Source organism: Tachyglossus aculeatus, chromosome 4 (assembly GCF_015852505.1).
Source record: "Tachyglossus aculeatus isolate mTacAcu1 chromosome 4, mTacAcu1.pri, whole genome shotgun sequence".
NCBI classification, from domain to species: Eukaryota; Metazoa; Chordata; class Mammalia; order Monotremata; family Tachyglossidae; genus Tachyglossus; species Tachyglossus aculeatus.
The window spans coordinates 31125707-31144196 of record NC_052069.1 but is presented as its reverse complement, the minus strand read 5'-3'; positions in this window follow the sequence as shown (position 1 = coordinate 31144196).

Below are 18490 nucleotides of genomic sequence, written 5' to 3'. Positions count from 1 at the left end.
AAGGCTGGTGTAGATACAAGGTGATCAGGTTGTCCCACGTGGGGCTCACTATCTTAATCCCCATTTTACAGATGAAGTAACTGAGGCACAGAGAAGTGAAGTGACTGAGCCCCCTCCTTTCTCTCTGCCTCCTCCCCCTCCCCCCACCTAACCTCCTTCCCCTCCCCACAGCACCTGTATACATGTATATATGTTTGCATGTATTTATTACTCTATTTTATTTGTACATATTTATTCTATTTTATTTTGTTAGTGTGGTTTGTTTTGTTGTCTGTCTCCCCCTTCTAGACTGTGAGCCCGCTGTTGGGTAGGGACCGTCTCTATATGTTGCCCAATTGGACTTCCCAAGCGCTTAGTACAGTGCTCTGCACACAGTAAGCGCTCAATGAATACAATTGAATGAATGAATGAAAGTGACTTGCCCAAAGTCACACAGCTGAAAAGTGGCAGAGCTGGGATTAGAACTCATGACCTAGACCCCTGACTAAGCCACACTGTGACCCCAGTCCAGGGAGCCTATTCAGGACTGCTCAGCCCTTGGAAGCAAAAGTGGAGTTAGAAGAGTCTGGGAAATGGCTTCCATGAAATCTTTCTTCTTATTATTGTTATTATTGTTAAATAATAATAAATAATTGTTCAGCACTCTCTATGTGTCAAGCATTGTACTAATAATAATGATAATAATAATGGTCTTAGCAGTTACTTATGTGCCAAGCACTGTTCTAAGTGCTAGAGTATTGTTCTAAATGCTGGACTGGGGAGCTTAGTACAGTGCCTGCCCAACAAAACCCAAGAGCCCCATTGGAGTTGAGGGGCAGGCCAGTGAAGGAGGAGTTATGAGATCCACAGCAATTGGGATCATGACAGCCCACCAGATGGACCAATGGAAAAAGCACAAGACTGGGAATCTGGAGTTCTAATTCCGGTTTTCAAGCTCTCCTGTTGTATGACTTCGGGCAAGTCTCTTAACTTCTTTGTGCCTGTTTCCTCTTTAGTAAAATGGAGATTAAATACTGTTCTTGCTCCCCTTAGACAAGGAGCCCCATGTGAGACAGGGACAGCAGATCTGAGTATATTGGATCCACCCAAATGCTTGGCACATTGCTTAGCATATGGTCAGTATTTAACAAGTGCCACAGTACTATTGATATTGTTATTATCTCACAGATAGCCTGGAAAGGTCTCCAGTCCAAGAGAGGGAGCTAGGAATCAATTTAAAGCTGCAGTGTCCTCCCCTAATTCTGTCAGTCCCTGGGACTTTATTCCTCAGTTAGGAATGGCCTAGTGCCACAAGGAATCACTGTGCCAGCTCCCATTCAACAACCAAGGGAGAGAGAAAGTCAGTGCTCTGAGCCCAAGCCACATCTGGACTCTGTGTTACCTAGTTGTGGGTTTCCCAGAGGCCTCATCTTCTTATCTGCAGTGTCCCCACTGCACATCTTACCACAAATCTGCTCTGCTGGAAACCAGGAACAGGGCCATGGACAGGCTGCTTTCATTGTCACTTACTCCTGGAGCCCAGGAAGCCTAGTGACCATTCATTCAATCGTATTTATTGAGTGCTTACTGTGTGCAGAGCACTGTACTAAGCGCTTGGGAAGTACAAGTTGGCAACATATAGAGACGGTCCCTACCTAACAGTGGGCTCACAGTCTAGAAGGGGGAGGCAGAGAACAAAACAAAACATATTAACAAAAGAAAATAAATAGAATAAATATGCACAAATAAAATAGAGTAATAAATACATATATACATATGTACAGGTACTGTGGGGAGGGGAAGGAGGTAAGGTGGGGGGGTGGGGAGGGGGAAGAGGGGGAGAGGAAAGAGGGGGAGAGGAAAGAGGGGGCTCAGTCTGGGAAGACCTCCTGGAGAAGGTGAGCTCTCAGTAGGGCTTTGAAGTGACTACAGTCTTTAGCACTAACCTCTACCCTGTGCATCCCACCATGACAAAAAAAACATTTAAGTGGTAGCTGAGGGAAGCATAAGAGCACAAGCAACATAATATCATAAAGGAGCAGACCTTTAGCCCTGTTTGGAGAGAAAAGGAGAGGAGGAGAAAGGAAGTCAATGAGGGAAAGGGGCTTTACTTCTAAAACATGTGATGTTCTTTTGATTTATCTATTAGGGCTTAGGGACTCTGGTTTTTTTCATTTGTGACAATTTTGAAGTTTCCCAGTGTTTCTCCATGACCCCAAAGCTACTGAAAAGAGAACTGTAAGGTGACTGGAATTGTCTCCCAGTGACGAATGCCTTATTGGTCTACCTTCCAGTATGGGGGCAGCTGAAAATCTATGAAAAGAGTCCTTAAAGTTCTTCCCTCAAATTACTGCCACTAACCCTTGGTTCTTCAAATAAGCACCCAAGGTAACAAGGAGATCATTTGGGGTCCAGACAGCCAGTTCCTGCTTTGAGAGATCTGTTTCTGGTGAACCAGAGAGGTTTCTTTCATCCTTCCTCCCACTTGTACTTCCAAGGGAATGAGCCTGTCCCTTCAGCCAGCTGCGGCCCTGAACTCCCTAATTCATTCAGAATACTATCTTGGTTACAATGAGCTTTTAATAGATCATTTAACAAATAAATAAAAGCATGGTTTTTAATCGCCTAGCTCTAAACAGTAATTAAGAGGTGAACATTTACGTTATCAGAGTCCATGTACTCTCTTAAAGAAATTCCTCCCAGGATCAGCCAACCTGAGGTATTACTGGACAGTTCAGTATAATTGAACAGTTCACTTCAGCTCGCCCCTTCTTTACTGGATTCCACAGTGGATTGGCACAATTTGCACGATGATACATTAATCAGGTAAAATCCTTCAGGATGACCTGCTAAGCAAGCAGTTTCTATCGTGCCCTGAAGTCGCCCGATCTTCCAATGGGAGCAGCCCCTAGGAACAGGGAGAGAGACTTTCCATGAGGCTCTGGAAGGAGGGTCCCAGCCTGACTGCATCAGGAGTGTGAGTAGGGGGGTTGCTCCGTATCCCGGAGGGGCTGCTTTCTGGGGAGCGAACTGTTCACAGTTCATGGGCAAAGTAAAGTGGGTCCTCAGGTTTGATCATGCCCACTTGGGGCATTTCCTCCAGCCTGGAGGTTGCTGCCCTTCAGGGGACAGAGAGAGGCCGCTTCAGCAGGGATACAAAGTTTCTGTTGTGGCTGGGGTTGTGGATCATCCCCTGGGGACGTGAATCCATGATGGGCACCAAGCTGGCAACAGACTGGCAGAGGTCAATCATAGGTGAGGCAGTGTCATTTGACAGTTTGCACTTTGAGAGATCTGGTTTCCAGTTTCTCTCCCGAGAGGTTTCTTTCATCCTTCCTTGCACTTATACTTCCTAGGTAATGAGCCTGTCTGGTAGATGGGTAGATTTGTTAGGACATGCAGGACACAACTGCAGAGAAGCAGCATGGTTCAGTGGAAAGAGCACGGGCTTTGGAATCAGAGGTCATGGGTTCAAATCCCTGCTCTGCCAATTGTCAGCTGTGTGACTTTGGGCAAGTCACTTAACTCCTCTGTGCCTCAGTTACCTCATCTGTAGAATGGGATTAAGACTCTGAGCACCTCCGTGGGACAACCTGATCACCTTGTAACCTCCCCTGTGCTTAGAACAGTGCTTTGCACATAGTAAGCACTTAGTAAATGCCATTATTATTAACTGTAATCCAAACAAACTCCTCTCATGCAAATTTCACACTCAGTGTGGGCCCTCTTCATTTAACTCCATGTCCTCAGAACTGTACTCTGGTTTCCCTTCCTTTAGAGTTTCCAGAGAGAAATTCAAATATGCCTCCAGTTCTGGAACTTTTAATGTACATTTTTTCCCTCATTTTCCATACTTAACTCCTTCTCTTCTTATCCCTGCAATCTATCCCACTCTCCTTGTCTAAAATAGCTTTCTGATTGGCTTTCCTTTAGTTATCCAGATGGAGTCAGCAAGTCACCTAGTCACTGGTGACATCTCCAGGATCACCAATGACCTTTTTCTGGCCAAATCTCTTAAACTCTACTCTGCTCTCATAGTCTTCGTCAACCTCTTGACCTTTGTCAACGCTGAAACAATATCTAACCTTGGTTGGTTTCCAGACTAAGAGTCTTCTCCTGGTTCTTCTCTACCTATTCTATCCCCTCATTATTGATGCCTTTCACCAGTTCTTCCTCCACCTCCTACCCCCTAAATTTTGGTGTTCCTCAAGGCTCTGATGCTGGCCCCCTTTTCTTTACACTTTACACTCATTCCCTTGAGGAACTTAACCACTCCCACAGTTTCAACAAAGAACTCTATACAGATAAAACCCAAAGGCCTGCTACAAGCCTCATCATCTCTAGAAGATGCAGAGAGGGTGTGAAAAGCAGGAAATGCAAATCTACTTCCCTTCATGGTATCAGTTCATGTAAAAGACTTGATGAGAGAGGAGGCTGAAATGGACTCAAATGAGGTTTTTGGTGTATTTGTGTTCAATCACTTATGTCAACGTCCTCCACCTTGTACCGCAGATAATTGCAATTTGTCAGTATGTATCACTGAGAGGAAATGGGATGTTCTGCTGGAGGTCAAAGCGGCCTACAGAACAAATATCAAGAGCAGATTCTGCAAACCGTATAAACTAGTTATGGGCAGGAAACATTTCTACCAACTCTGTTATATCGTTATCAATGTAACAATCAGTGGTATTTATTGATCACTTGCTATTTACAGAGCATTATTCTAACTCTCCCAAATGCTTAATTCAATGCTCTAAACACAGTAAGCACTCAATAAATACGATTGATTGGCAGGGAAATTCAGATTAGAGCAATGGTGAGGACTTTCGACTCATATGGGAACTGAACAGATTGAACACCAAAATGAAGACTTGTCAATTGTTAGGTTCTTTCTCTGAGTTGACTGATTCTTCCCTATGAAGCTACGAATAGTAATAATAATAATAATAGCATTTGTTGAGCACTTACTATGTGCCAAGCACTGTTCTAAGCACTGGGGGGGATACAAGGTAATCAGGTTGTCCCACATGGGGCTTACAGTCTTAATCCCCATTTTACAGATGAGGTATCTGGGGCACAGAGAAGTTAAGTGACTTGCCCAGAGTCACACAGCTCACAAGTGGCTGATCAGGATTAGAACCCATGACCTCTAACTCCCAAATACGTGCTCTTTCCAACGAGCCAGATGGACAGTATAGTTGGAAACTGTATCTTCCCTAGGTAGCTCCTTTAATAAGTCTCTAGCAAACATCACTTTCTTTGTGGCCTTAAAAGCCTGCTTAGTAGCAGGCTTTTAGAGTAGAATCTTGCCACATGATTGATATCAGGATTCATACCTCTAATGACAATTAAGACCTAAGTTAAATATTTTCTGATTAAATAAGACTAGCAAGACAAATTGCTCTAGCATGTCCTTAATATAATTTGAAAGCCCAGAAAAATACTACATAGATTCTTTAATGATAATTTGAATGTATTTGATATATTCAACATAATAATAATGATAAATGCTTACTGATTATCATTAATTACATGTAACATGGGTACACATAACCCCTATATTCCTTTCATGATCCTCCTCCTCCTCTAACCTCCCTGTCTTGTTTCATTTCCCCCTGTAGTAGTTTTGTAAAAAATTATTATTAAAATCCTAAAAACTACCAAATTTTGCTGCTAGGCATAGAGGTTGTTGTGACAGAATGTCCCTTGTTGACCATTGCCCTTCACAATCAATTAATGATATTTATTGCATATCAATGCAGTGCTTGGGAGAATACAATATAATAGAGGAGGTAGACATTCATTCATTCATTCAATCGTATTTATTAAGTGCTTACTGTGTGCAGAGCACTGTACTAAGCGCTCAGGAAGTACAAGTTTGGCAATATATAGAGACAGTCCCTACCCAACAGCGGGCTCACAGTCTAGACATGAACTCTCTTATGCATCACCCTATCTTGCTCCCTTTATTTACCCCCCCCTTCCAGCCCCAAAGCACTTATATGCTTATCTGTAATTTATTTACGTTAGTGTATGTCTCCCCTTCTAGACTGTAAGCTCATTGTGGGTTTGGGTACTCTCTCAAGTACTTAGTACAGTGCTCTGCACACAGTAAGTGCTCATTAAATACAATTGACTAACTGACTGGAGCTTAAACACTCAAGGACAACACCAGTAGTGGAGAGGTTCACCTGTGGGTGTGTGTGTGATGAAAAAGGCCAACAGTTCCTGTTAAATCATGAGCTCAAAAACACTGTTCCGTTTGATGTTCATAGCAACTGGCATTGCTGTTGCTTTGCCCTCATTTTCCCTAAATCTTCACAAAGTTGATACCTAAGCCAGCATGTATGTCTAGGCTCTAGCTGCGAGAAAGACAAATACTAGCACGGCTAGTATTACTACTACTTCTCTGGGTCTGTTTCCTCATCTGTAAAATGGAGATTAAATCCTACTCCCTCCTACTTAGATTGTGAGCCTCATGTGGACAGGGATTGGAGCCAATCTGATTAATTTATTATTGCCCCAGCATTTACTTCAATGCTTGGCACACAGTAAGCTCTATTATTATAAACATATTCTTACTGACTTCCTGTAGGCAGAGAAAAGTAGGTGGACTGCAGAGAGGCACTGGGTAAGTTTATAGTCACATAGCTAAATGGAAAGAAACCATAATGAGATTTCATTCATTCATTCAATAATATTTATTGAGCACTTACTGTGTACAGAGCACTGTACTAAGTGCTTAGCCTGTTCCTTTGATTGAATGCAAGATTTCTGAAATGAGTGTTTGCAGAGGTCCCTGCTGTCCTGGAGCCAGTTTACTTCCACACTGCCATAGGTCTGTGAAGAATCCTGTTCCACTGACAGCAAACAACCACAAAATTGTTCTATTGTTCCCTCCCAAGCTCTTAGTACAGTGCTCTGCACACAGTAATATTTCACAAATTAAGATTGTGAGCCCATGAGGGACAAGGACTGTGTCCAACCTGATTACCTGGTATCTACCACAGAGCTTGGAACAGTGCTTGGCACATAGTAAACACTTAACAACTACTAAAATTATTATTACTGTTATCTTATAAATGGGAATTTGCACAGGCTGAATAACTCAGGAAGTCAAAAGAGTCAAGCAGGACATCCTAAACCCAAGAATTCAGAATAGGCACTATTCAGAGAAGCAGCGTGTCTCAGTGGAAAGACCATCGGCTTGGGAGTCAAAGGTCATGTGTTCTAATCCCAGCTCCTCCACATGTCTGCTGTGTGACCTTGGGCAAATCATTTAACTTCTCTGAGCCTCAGTTACCTCATCTTGTAAAATGGGGATTAAGACTGTGAGCCCCACGTGGGACAACCTGATCGCTTGTATCACCCCAGTGCTTAGAACAGTGCTTTGCACATAGTAATCTTGGCACTTAACAGATGCCATTATTATTATTATTAAAAATAAATGACTGTAGTTATAAAAGCAACCTTTACAAAACTTTAGGGCAATACCCTAGAGGCTAATTTTCACCAGAAAGGCACAAATCCTCTGTACAATCATTTGAAAAATGCAGGATCTGTTTCAAGGTTGAGAGGGCCAGAATATCTCCATTTTCTTCAAGTTCCCATTGAGAGGAAACATTTCTCACAGCCAAGGTATTAAAAACAGGAAAATCCAGCTTTTGGTTGACACTATCTGTAAGAAAAAAAATAAAATTATCACAAGATCTAACCGTTCCGTTTGTAAAATATTATTCTTCAAGAAAATTTGAAAATCAAAAACTCAACAATTTCTCAACTTTCAAATCCCCATTTGGTATTGGGATGTCTAAGAAAATGACCTCCTAAAACATTTCTTGGGTAAACAAGTGGAAATGAATTTTCAATCACACCATTCAGCTGAGTGCAGCCCTTTTTGAAGTTAGTCTCAATCTTGTCAGTCAGGACAATATACCATTTAAAATACTTTCCTAAAGACAATTTTTAGTAAATGCTGCATTATACGTTCTACCAACATCTTGAATGAACAGGTGAAGAGCTCTCATTAGCCCAGTTTGAAAAGTTGACCCCATCCTAGTTGCAGAACAGCAGTAGTTGTGTGTTTCAGAATTTAGCTTTTATTTTGTGCACGGTTCCCCGTTATGTGATGAGGAATTACAATTGAAGCACACAAGGAAACTCCTGCCCTCTCAGAGCATATTGCCTAATGGAGAAGAAAATAAAGTGTAGTGGAGATGTAGAAGCATAGAGGATTACATTTGCAGGAGACTAGTTGGTGAATAAAGAATTTTGTGCTAGGGATTTGAGTGAAAGATATTGTTACTCGCTACTTGTTTGCACTCTGTTTCATCAGAGGCTGCTTTATTCATTATGGTGTCAAGTCCTCAAGATAAACTATATATAACCAGGTGTGCTGCTAAATGTCTGTGCTCACGGGATCGGGAAACTATTTAAGCAAAACTAATTGGGTCCCTGCAATTGGTCCTCATTAAGGGACCACAAAATAGGAAGTGGCCTATTTGGGGATCCCTCTTCTCAGCCACACTGAGAGCTTCTGGGAATGTGGTCCTGGACCCTCTTTGGGCTTGCAGTCCAAACAGGGGAGAGAATGGGCATTTAATCCCCATTTTATATATGGGGAAACTGAGGCACAGAGGAGTTCAGTGACCAGCCCAAGGTCCCAAAGAAGGCAGATGATGGAGCTGAGGTTAGAATCCAGGCTCTTGACCTTTTAGGCCCATGCCAATAGTCTTAGGACACAGGATCCCTACCCTTAAACAATCTATGGCCTAGTGGGAGAGATACACATTGAAATAAATTACAGACAGGAGGAAGTAATAGAGTATCAGACATGTACATAAATGCCCTGGGGGACTGGGTCTAATTAAGGACAGGTGGCATGAAAGTGCTGACAGAGCATTTTGGAGATATAGAAACTAGTAGGGAAAGGCTTTAAGAAGGAGATGTGATTTTGGAAGGACTGTGAAGAGGACAGATCTGAATTCTGTTATATATAAAGTGGTAGAACATGAGCAAGAGGATGATGGTGGGAGAGATGAGAATCTGGCGCAGTGAGTAGCTTTGGAGAAATGAAGAGGGAAAGCTGGAGTGTATTGGGAGGAGAACATGGAAAAGCAGGAGAGAGCTGATTGACTGCCTTAAAACCAACTGTTAGGAGTTTCTGCTTGGCTTAGAGATGAATGGGCAACCATTGGAGTTTTCTGAGGAATCGTAAAGATGTGCAAAATGATGTTTTAGAAAAATGATCTGGGCAGCAGTGTGAAATAAAGGTTGGGGAGGGAAGAGGATAGCGGCAGAGAGGTCAGTGAGGAGGCTGAGAAAATAATTATGTCCATGTATGCCAAGCACCTAGACCAGCAAGGTGGCTATTTGGATGTGCAGAGGAGGGTGCAAGGCCTAGAAATGTGGAAAAATAAAATGATGGAATTTGGTGAAACTAAATATAGGAGTTGAAAGAGAAGAAAGAGATTACAGGCTGGAGAGATGGGAAGGATGATGGGGTTGTCAGTTTTGATGGTAAATTTAAGCAGAGGAGAGGAATTGGGAGGGAAGATGAGGGATACACTTTTGAACATATTGAATTTGAAATTCCAGTTGAACAGCCACGTAGTAATCCCCTGGAGGTAAGAGGGAATGCAAAATTACACGAAGGGGAGAAGTCGGGGCTAGCAAGGTTAGTTTTGAAGTCAGACACAAAGAGGTTGTAGTTGAAACCCTGGGAAGAACTCAGTTCCAGGGCTTCTCCTCTTTAAGTATTTCCAGTGGCTGGGAAATAGACTCTCCAATGTGAGGTAGTGTCATCAATACTAAATAGACTAATCTTGGTCCTGAAGTTTCAATTTCATTCAGAGCTGACCCATGATTTCCATGTTCTGTAAATGGGTAGCAAATCCACTCATCAAATTCCCAATTCAACAATCATCATCTCACACATCTGAATTAAGAATTAGAAATTAGAAATAAGTTTTTTAAAATTACCTGAAGAATGACAAGAAATAAAAAGCATTCTTTCCATCACACTTGCTTCCTGAGTACAGAAGAAATGGGGGAGATGGCAAACCCTGGGGCAACACTTGATTCAACTATCTAGTTTCCCCAGGGAAATAGATAGCCACGTATTACCTCACATTTCACTGTTACTTTGGTACACGTTCCGTATGCTTGTGCCAATACGTTGTGATAGCATCCACTTCGGTTAACAAAACCAGATTTGCTAGACCTAGAAAACAAATAAATAAGATTTTATACATCATTAGCTTCAATTAGTTTTTCACTAAAATGCTCATTTTCGCCTGGTGCCATGGAAAAGAGTCCTTAGATGGCTCTTATCCTTGAGTAGTTTATAATCTAAAACTATGAACGCCCACCTAATCTGCACTGCCTAACTACTGCTGGTATTCATAAAATACATTTCTTTTTAATGAGATGGCATTAAGACAGCCATTCCCTTCTATGAGTCTTTCAATACACTTAAAATCCATTTTGATCCTATTGCCCTTGAATATGTCTAAACCCTGCTTGAATCTTCTAGGATTTCCATGTTTTCCCTGTAAAAGCTAATTATGAATTTTTGACCATTCACTTGCTTCAGTGTCACTTAAAAACCTAAAACTATTCTCTGACCACTGCTCCTTCTGGTAGCAAACACTGTATTTACCACAGGCTATGCAAAGAAGTGTTTCCTTCTGTTTATTTTCAATCAGTCATCATCTAGGTTAGGTAGCTGTTCCCTGATCAGAAAAGACATAGGCCTGAGATTCAGAGGACCTGGGTTCTAATCCTAGTTCTGCCACTTCTCTGCACCTCAATTTACTCATCTGTAAAATGGGGATTAAGACTTTGAGCTCTGTGTGGGCCAGAGACTCTGTCCAACCTTATTATCTTGTATCTATCTTAGCACTGAGTAGAGTGCTTGACACATAGTAAATACTACACAAATGTAATTAAAATTATTATCATGATTATCATTATTATTATTATTGTTATTCCCGGTGAACAACACTTAATATCCACCACATTCTGGGAGTCAAGACACCTGGATTCTAATCTCAGCTCCACTTCCTTCCTGCTGAGTGACCTGAAGCATGTTATTTAACCTCTCTGTGTCTCAGTTCTATCATCTGTTGAAGGGGAATTAAATAACCTAATTAGATTATGAGCCCCATATGGGTCAGGAGATTACATATCTAATTTTTTTCTATCCCAGACATTAGCACAGTGCTTGGCACATAACAAGAATTTAACAAATACCACTATTATTATTCATAGTTCTGTAGACTTCCATCATTTCCCTCTTTAGTTTTTCCAGATTGGAAAGTCTTATTACCATTATTCTCTCCTCTGGTCTACGCTTCTGATCTTTTTAGATAGTTTTCCTTGCACCTTTCCTCCCCCCATTATGTTGGTCTTCAAATATGACGTCCAGAGTTTCACAGGGTATTCCAGATGCAGAGCATAATGGTTTCATGTAAGAGCAAAATATTAATTCACTGTGTTTTTGTTTTCAATACCTTTACTGATAATGTCTGCCAAATTTGATATTATTTTTAGCAGCTGCCATTTGATGGAATAGTCAACAGTGACTCAAAGATCACATTCCTAAATTATGATTTATAGTTTAGACCACTGGTGTGATTGTAGTTCAGATTATTTTTCTGAGATTCGTGAACTTCAAACTTGATCAGGAATGCCTTGCCTACATTAATTATTCTGGCATTTGTTAAGCACTTACTTTGTGCCAAGCGCTGTTCTAGGCGCTGGGGTAGATACAAGGTAATCAGGTTGGTCTCGGTCCATGTCCCTCCTAGGGCTCACAGTCCTGATCCCCATTTTACAGATGAGGTAACTGAGGCACAGAAAAGTGAAATGACTTGCCCAAGGTTACACAGCAGACATGCAGCAGAGTGGAGATTAGAACCCATGATCTCTGACCCCCAGGCCTGTGCTATTTCTACTAGGCCATGCTGCTTCTCATATATGGCATTTATTGAGCATTTACTATTCATTTAATCATATTTATTGAGTGCTTACTGTGTGCTGAGCACTGTACTAAGCACTTGGGGTAGATACAAGTTTAATCAGGTTGGATACAGACCCTATCCCACATGGGGCTCACTATCTCAATCTCCATTTTACAGATGAGGGAACTGAGGCACAGAGAGGTGACGTGACTTGCCCAAGGTCTCACAACAAACAAGTGACAAAGCTGGAAATAGAACCCATGACCTTCTGAGTCCCAGGCCCATGCACTATCCACTAGGCCATATGCTTCACATATGTAATCTCAGACTCTGTTAGTGATTTGTAAAAGACATTGAGAGCCTCTTCCCATAACTCCAGGAAGCCATTCATTCCTGTGGTTGGCGTGTTCCAAGATACTTATTTTGACTTAAAATGCATTCAGATATTTTAATAGAAAGTAAGTATAAACTCACTATGTTTTGTGTCTTCTTTTTATTATGTTGAGGCTTCATTGCCATTTCACATGATAAGTTTTTGACAGTTTATATAATAATAATAATAATAATAATGTTGGTATTTGTTAAGCACTTACTATGTGCAAAGCACTGTTCTAAGCGCTGGGGAGGTTACAAGGTGATCTGGTTGTCCCACGGGGGGCTCACAATTCTAATCCCCATTTTACAGATGAGGTAACTGAGGCACAGAGAAACTGTGACTTGCCCACAGTTGGCCGAGCTGGATTTGAACCCATGACCTCTGACTCCAAAGCCCAAGCTCTTTCCACTGAGCCACAGCAGCTTCTCCACAGCAGCTTTTGGATATGTTATATCCAGAACCTATCCAGAATGGGGGAACTGAGGCACAGGGAAGTGAGGTGACTTGCCCATGGTCACCCAGCAGACTAGTGGCTGCTTCTCTAGTGATAGAAAAGCAGCGTGGCTCAGTGGAAACAGCCCAGGCTTTGGAGTCAGAGGTCATGGGTTCAAATCCCCGCTCTGCCAATTGTCAGCTGTGTGACTTTGGGCAAGTTACTTAACTTCTCTGTGCCTCAGTTACCTCATCTGCAAAATGGGGATGAAGACTGTAAGCCCCCCAGTGGGACAACCTGATCACCTTGTAACCTCCCCAGCGCTTAGAACAGTGCTTTGCACATAGTAAGCACTTAATAAATACCATTATTATTATTATTATTATTATTATTATTATAACATATACAACACAATTAATCCTGCTCCTCAGCAATGGAGATTTGATGAAGTTAGTGTTATCAGATTTAATGGATTGCTCTGGATCAAACTGTAAGGCAAGGAAATTATGTACCCCACCAAGAGGGGATAAATACACAGTTTACTCATCTCTCAGTTGGGCCTTAGTAAATGAATATAATAATATTGATGGCATTTGTTAAGCGCTTACTATGTGCAAAACATTGTTCTAAGCACTCGGGAGGATACAAGGTGATCAGGTTGTCCCACGTGGGGCTCACAGTCTTAATCCCCATTTTACAAATGAGGTAACTGAGGCACAGAGAAGTTAAGTGACTTGCCCAAAGTCACACAACTGACAATTTGCAGAGCCAGGATTTGAACCCATGACCTCTGACTCCCAAGCCCGTGCTCTTTCCATTGAGCCACACTGCTTCTCTAATATCAATCAATAGATCCATATGTTTAGGTATATATTTGTGCATATAGATAATAATAATAATAATGGTATTTGTTAAGCTCTTACTATGTGCTATGTACTCCCTTCGCACATCCTCCAAGCTAGCTCTCTTCCTCCCTTCAAAGCCCTACTGAGAGCTCACCTCCTCCAGGAGGCCTTCCCAGACTGAGCCCCCTCCTTCCTCTCCCCCTTCCCATCCCTCCCGCCCTATCTCCTTCCCCTTCCCACAGCACCTTTATATATCTTTGTACAGATTTATTACTCTATTTTATTTGCACATATTTACTATTCTATTTATTTTACTGTGTGAATATGTTTTCTTTTGTTTTGTTGTCTGTCTCCCCCTTCTAGACTGTGAGCCCACTGTTGGGTAGGGACTGTCTCTATATGTTGCCAACTTGTACTTCTCAAGCTCTTAGTACAGTGCTCTGCACACAGTAAGCCCTCAATAAATATGATTTAATGAAGGAATGTGCTAGGCACTGTTCTAAGTACTGGGGTAGAGACAAGATAATTGGGTTTGACATACATAGGACTCACAGTCTTAATTTCCATTCTATAGATGGTAGAACTGAAGCACAGAGAAGGTAAGTGACTTGCCCAGGGTCTTACAGCAGATCAATGGAAGAGTGATGATTAAAACCCATGATCTTGTGACTCTTAAGCCCGTGCTCTGTCCACTAGGCCATGCTGCTTCTCATGAATTCATATATATCAAGCAATGCTATATACTGAGCACCTTTGTGCAGGGCACATTACTAAGCACTTGGGAGTAGAGTACTGAAGATTTAGTAGACACATTCCCTGCCCATATAGAGAGATAATAATAATAATGGCATTTATTAAGCGCTTACTATGTGCAAAGCACTGTTCTAAGTGCTGGGGAGGTTACAGAGTGATCAGGTTGTCCCATGGAGGGCTCACGGTCTTAATCTGCATTTTACAGTTGAGGTAACTGATATTGGGAGCGGGCACATGAAACAGGGAATAAGTTCACTTCACTTCTCTGTGCCTCAGAGATGAGACAAGGTAACTACTACTACTACTAATAATAATAATGATGGTATTTATTAAGCGATTACTATGTACAAAGCACTGCTCTAGGCGCTGGGGGGATACAAGGAGATCAGGTTGTCCCACGTGGGGCTCACAGTCTTAATTCCCATTTTACAGATGAGGGAACTGAGGCACAGAGAAGTTAAGTGACTAGCCCAAAGTCACACAGCTGACAGTTGGTGGAGCCGGGCTTTGAACCCATGACCTCTGACTCCAAAGCCCGTGCTCTTTCCACCAGGCCACACTGCTTCTCACTGTACTCTCCCAAGTGTTTAGTACAGTGCTGTGCACGCAGTAAGGGCTCAATAAATATTCTCGACCGGTGGGAAGCAAAGGAGCTGAAGTGTCTGCTCTGAGCTCCCATGGTAACTGGAGAGAGCCCTGAGCTAATGCAGAATGAAACCTGGGGCATCTCGGCACTGGGAAGTGAGGGAGCAAGATAAAGATAGATCACTGTTGAAATGGCATTAGGCCACTCTGACGTGCATCCCAACGAATCAAATAAATCAACTAATGGCATTTGTTGAGTGCCCACTACGCATAGAGCACTCTACTAAACCCTTAGGAAAGTGCAGTAATAGCAGAAAACCTATTGACAATTTCTAGGACGATACTGAGGGCCACAGAGAATTGAGGGATCTCTCTGTGGAGATCTTTCTACAGAGAACTAGTTTTCCTTCCAGGATGGCTTGAAAGGGTCTCTTTATGCCAACCAGACTTACACAGCATTTGTAGTAGACAAATTCAAGGTCGACATCCTCGAACTTCAAGGTGGCAGTGGAGCCCCACAGGTGGAGCTGGAATGCAGGTTTTAAAGACATGGGCAACACTCAAAGGGGAGGATCAGTCTGCAGTGTTGCCCATTTTGCCATCTGTATCTGCCACAAAATCCAGTAAGGATCTGAATGTTCACAAAAGTGCTGGCTCCAAAAATCTGGCCAGCTGATCATCATGGGCGATTTCCCTTCACAGAAGGGACTGATGCCAGGCAGAGAAATATTGGATCTTGTGGAAATGGAAATTTAAATGTCAATGGTCTACACCTACTCAACAGAATGCCAAGCACCAGCTAGATAATCACCATCATGAACTTTTGCCTCCCAAAGACAAAAGGACATCATAGAAAAAAAGCACTAACCAACTCATTTCACAGATTGGACCATCTACCATTAGCACAATTCGCAAAGAATGAAATGTTAGAGGATTGTCTTAGTTCTAACTTTTAGAGTATTGTCTTAGTTCTAACTTTGAGGGAATATGTTCCAGTTTCAAAGTCATGAAAAGGGAAAAGAACCTTTTTGGATGGCATTTGTATAGTGATCTGAAAGCAAGGGAAAAAAATGATCCTTAAATATCTGCATAAATTCTTTTTAGAAGTGATGATATTTACTGAGTACTCACTAGGCAGTTGGGAAATGTACTGACAAACATTTATTTCTACCAAATATTCAAAATGTACAAGTCCAAGGTGTTGACAGTCTTCTAGATTGTGAGCCCACTGTTGGGTAGGGACCATCTCTATATGTTGCCAACTTGTACTTCCCAAGCACTTTGTACAGTGCTCTGCACACAGTAAGTGCTCAATAAATGATTGATTGACATGATCCAAACCCTTTGAAGGCATGCCTCTCACACCCCACGCCCTCTAGACTGTAAGCCCATCGTGGGCAGGGATTGTCTCTCTTTATTGCTGTATTGTACTTTCCAAGTGCTTAGCACAGGGCTCTGCACACAATAAGTGCTCAATAAATATGATAGAATGAATGAATGAATTTCAGACTAGTGAGAAATTAAACTCAGATGACCTCCTACCTCATTATTGATCTTGGATATGACCTTTCAAAATGAGGGGAATATCATCAGTGTACAAGCCTCCCTTAACTGCCAGACCCTGTGTCACATAAAATAATGGACAATGATTTGCCACCTCTTCCATCTTTAATCACATAAGTCCTGTACTATTAAAAAATTATTAAACCACATTCATCTTTATGAGAAAGCACCAAAACCGAAACACCTATATTAATTATTGAACAAACATCAATTTCTACCCATGAATATAGGTCAAAGTGAGCAGAGGCCTAGTGGAAAGAGCACAGGCCTAAGTGTCAGAGAACCTGGTTTCTTATCCCAGCTCTGTTCATTTCTTGCCGTGTTACCTTGAGCAAGTAACTTTAACATCTCTGGCCTCGGTTACCGCATCTGCAAAATGGGGATTAAACCATTCTCCATCCAATTTAGATTTTGAAGCCCATGTGGGTCAGGGACTGGGTCCAATCTGATGGACTTGTATCTACCACAGTGCTCAGAACAGTGCTTGACACATAGTAAGTGCTCAACAAATACCATAAAAAAGTGTAGCCAAGCACAGCCTGAAGGTTAGGGGACTTGGGTTTTAATTGCAGCTTGACCACTTGTCCGCTGTGTGACTTTGGGCAAGTCACTTAACTTCTCTGGGCCTCAGTTACCTCATCTGTAAAATGGGGATTAAGACTGTGAGCCCCCTGAAGGACACCTGATCACCTTGTAACCTCCCCAGCGCTTAGAACAGTGCTTTGCACATAGTAAGCACTTAATAAATGCCATCATTACCATTATTAATAGTAAATACCATAATGATTATTAAGTGGATAATTCACCATTTTTAGTCAACCTGTTTCTGTAGTTAGCCAACCCAGTTAGTACAGTGCTAAGTACTTAGTATAGTGCTCTGCACACAGTAAGCACCCAATAAATACGATTTAATGAATGAATGAATGAACCCAGTTACCCCTGCACCTAGAGTGAATTCTGGGTGTAAAGTTTAGAGCTATCTATTGTTAGATTCAGATAAACTGGTTAAAATCATGAATAATCACTCTTTTGAAGAGTATTAATAGATGTTTCAGTGACTTTGGGAGTGGCTCTATAAAAGCCATGAATATTCCAGTGAACATTTTAAGAGCATTTTTACAAGCTCAAAATTCACAACCAAAATCAGGAGAGGCCTAGAATTAACAGAGGAAAAGAAAAGGAAATTCCCAGAAAATTCCAACCCTCCTTTGCCTAACCCAAGCTTTTCCATAAAATTTGCCAATTTAGCAAGTTGGATAAAGGAAGACACCAGACATCGTTAAATACGAACCATGTGAATGGAACTATTGAAAGTCCTATTCTCAAGGAGAAAAGCAGACACAGAAATGGAATAGAACAGAGCAGAAAACAGCCCTTTGCATCCTGGTAAACATAGTCAAACTCCTTTTTTCTTTGCCTCCCATTGCTCACCCTCCTACAAGAGTTTTGAGCAGGCTGAAAATTAGACAGTGCAGCCAAATAACTGTAAGGACCAAATTAACCAGAAGATGTGCATTGGATCTTCCTCAAATCAGTTACATCAGCTAGCATTTCAGAGACAGAAGGATTGTAAATAAACTCCAAATGGCACCTACTCTTTTAAGAACACTTTCTTAAAAACAGTTGTAGACATTGTTTGGTGATGGAAACAGCAGAGACAGGCTGCATTGGCTGCTGTGAATTGAACTACAAGCTCAATGTTGCTAAAAATGTGTCATTTACCAGTTACTGGCTGTATTATCAGCATTTAAATATATATCTATATCTATACATATATCTATATCTATCTATCTACATATATATATATAAACTCAACACATCTAAAAATCATTGCTCAACAATAGATGATCACATTGTGTTTGGCTCATGTTCTGATGTTACTGATGTTTATGGATCAGAGTAACATGAGAATTAAGAAAAAACCTCAAAAGAAAAGTGTGTCATTAGCTTTGTAATTGGGGTACTCACAAGCTCTGTTACTCTTTTTTCTTCC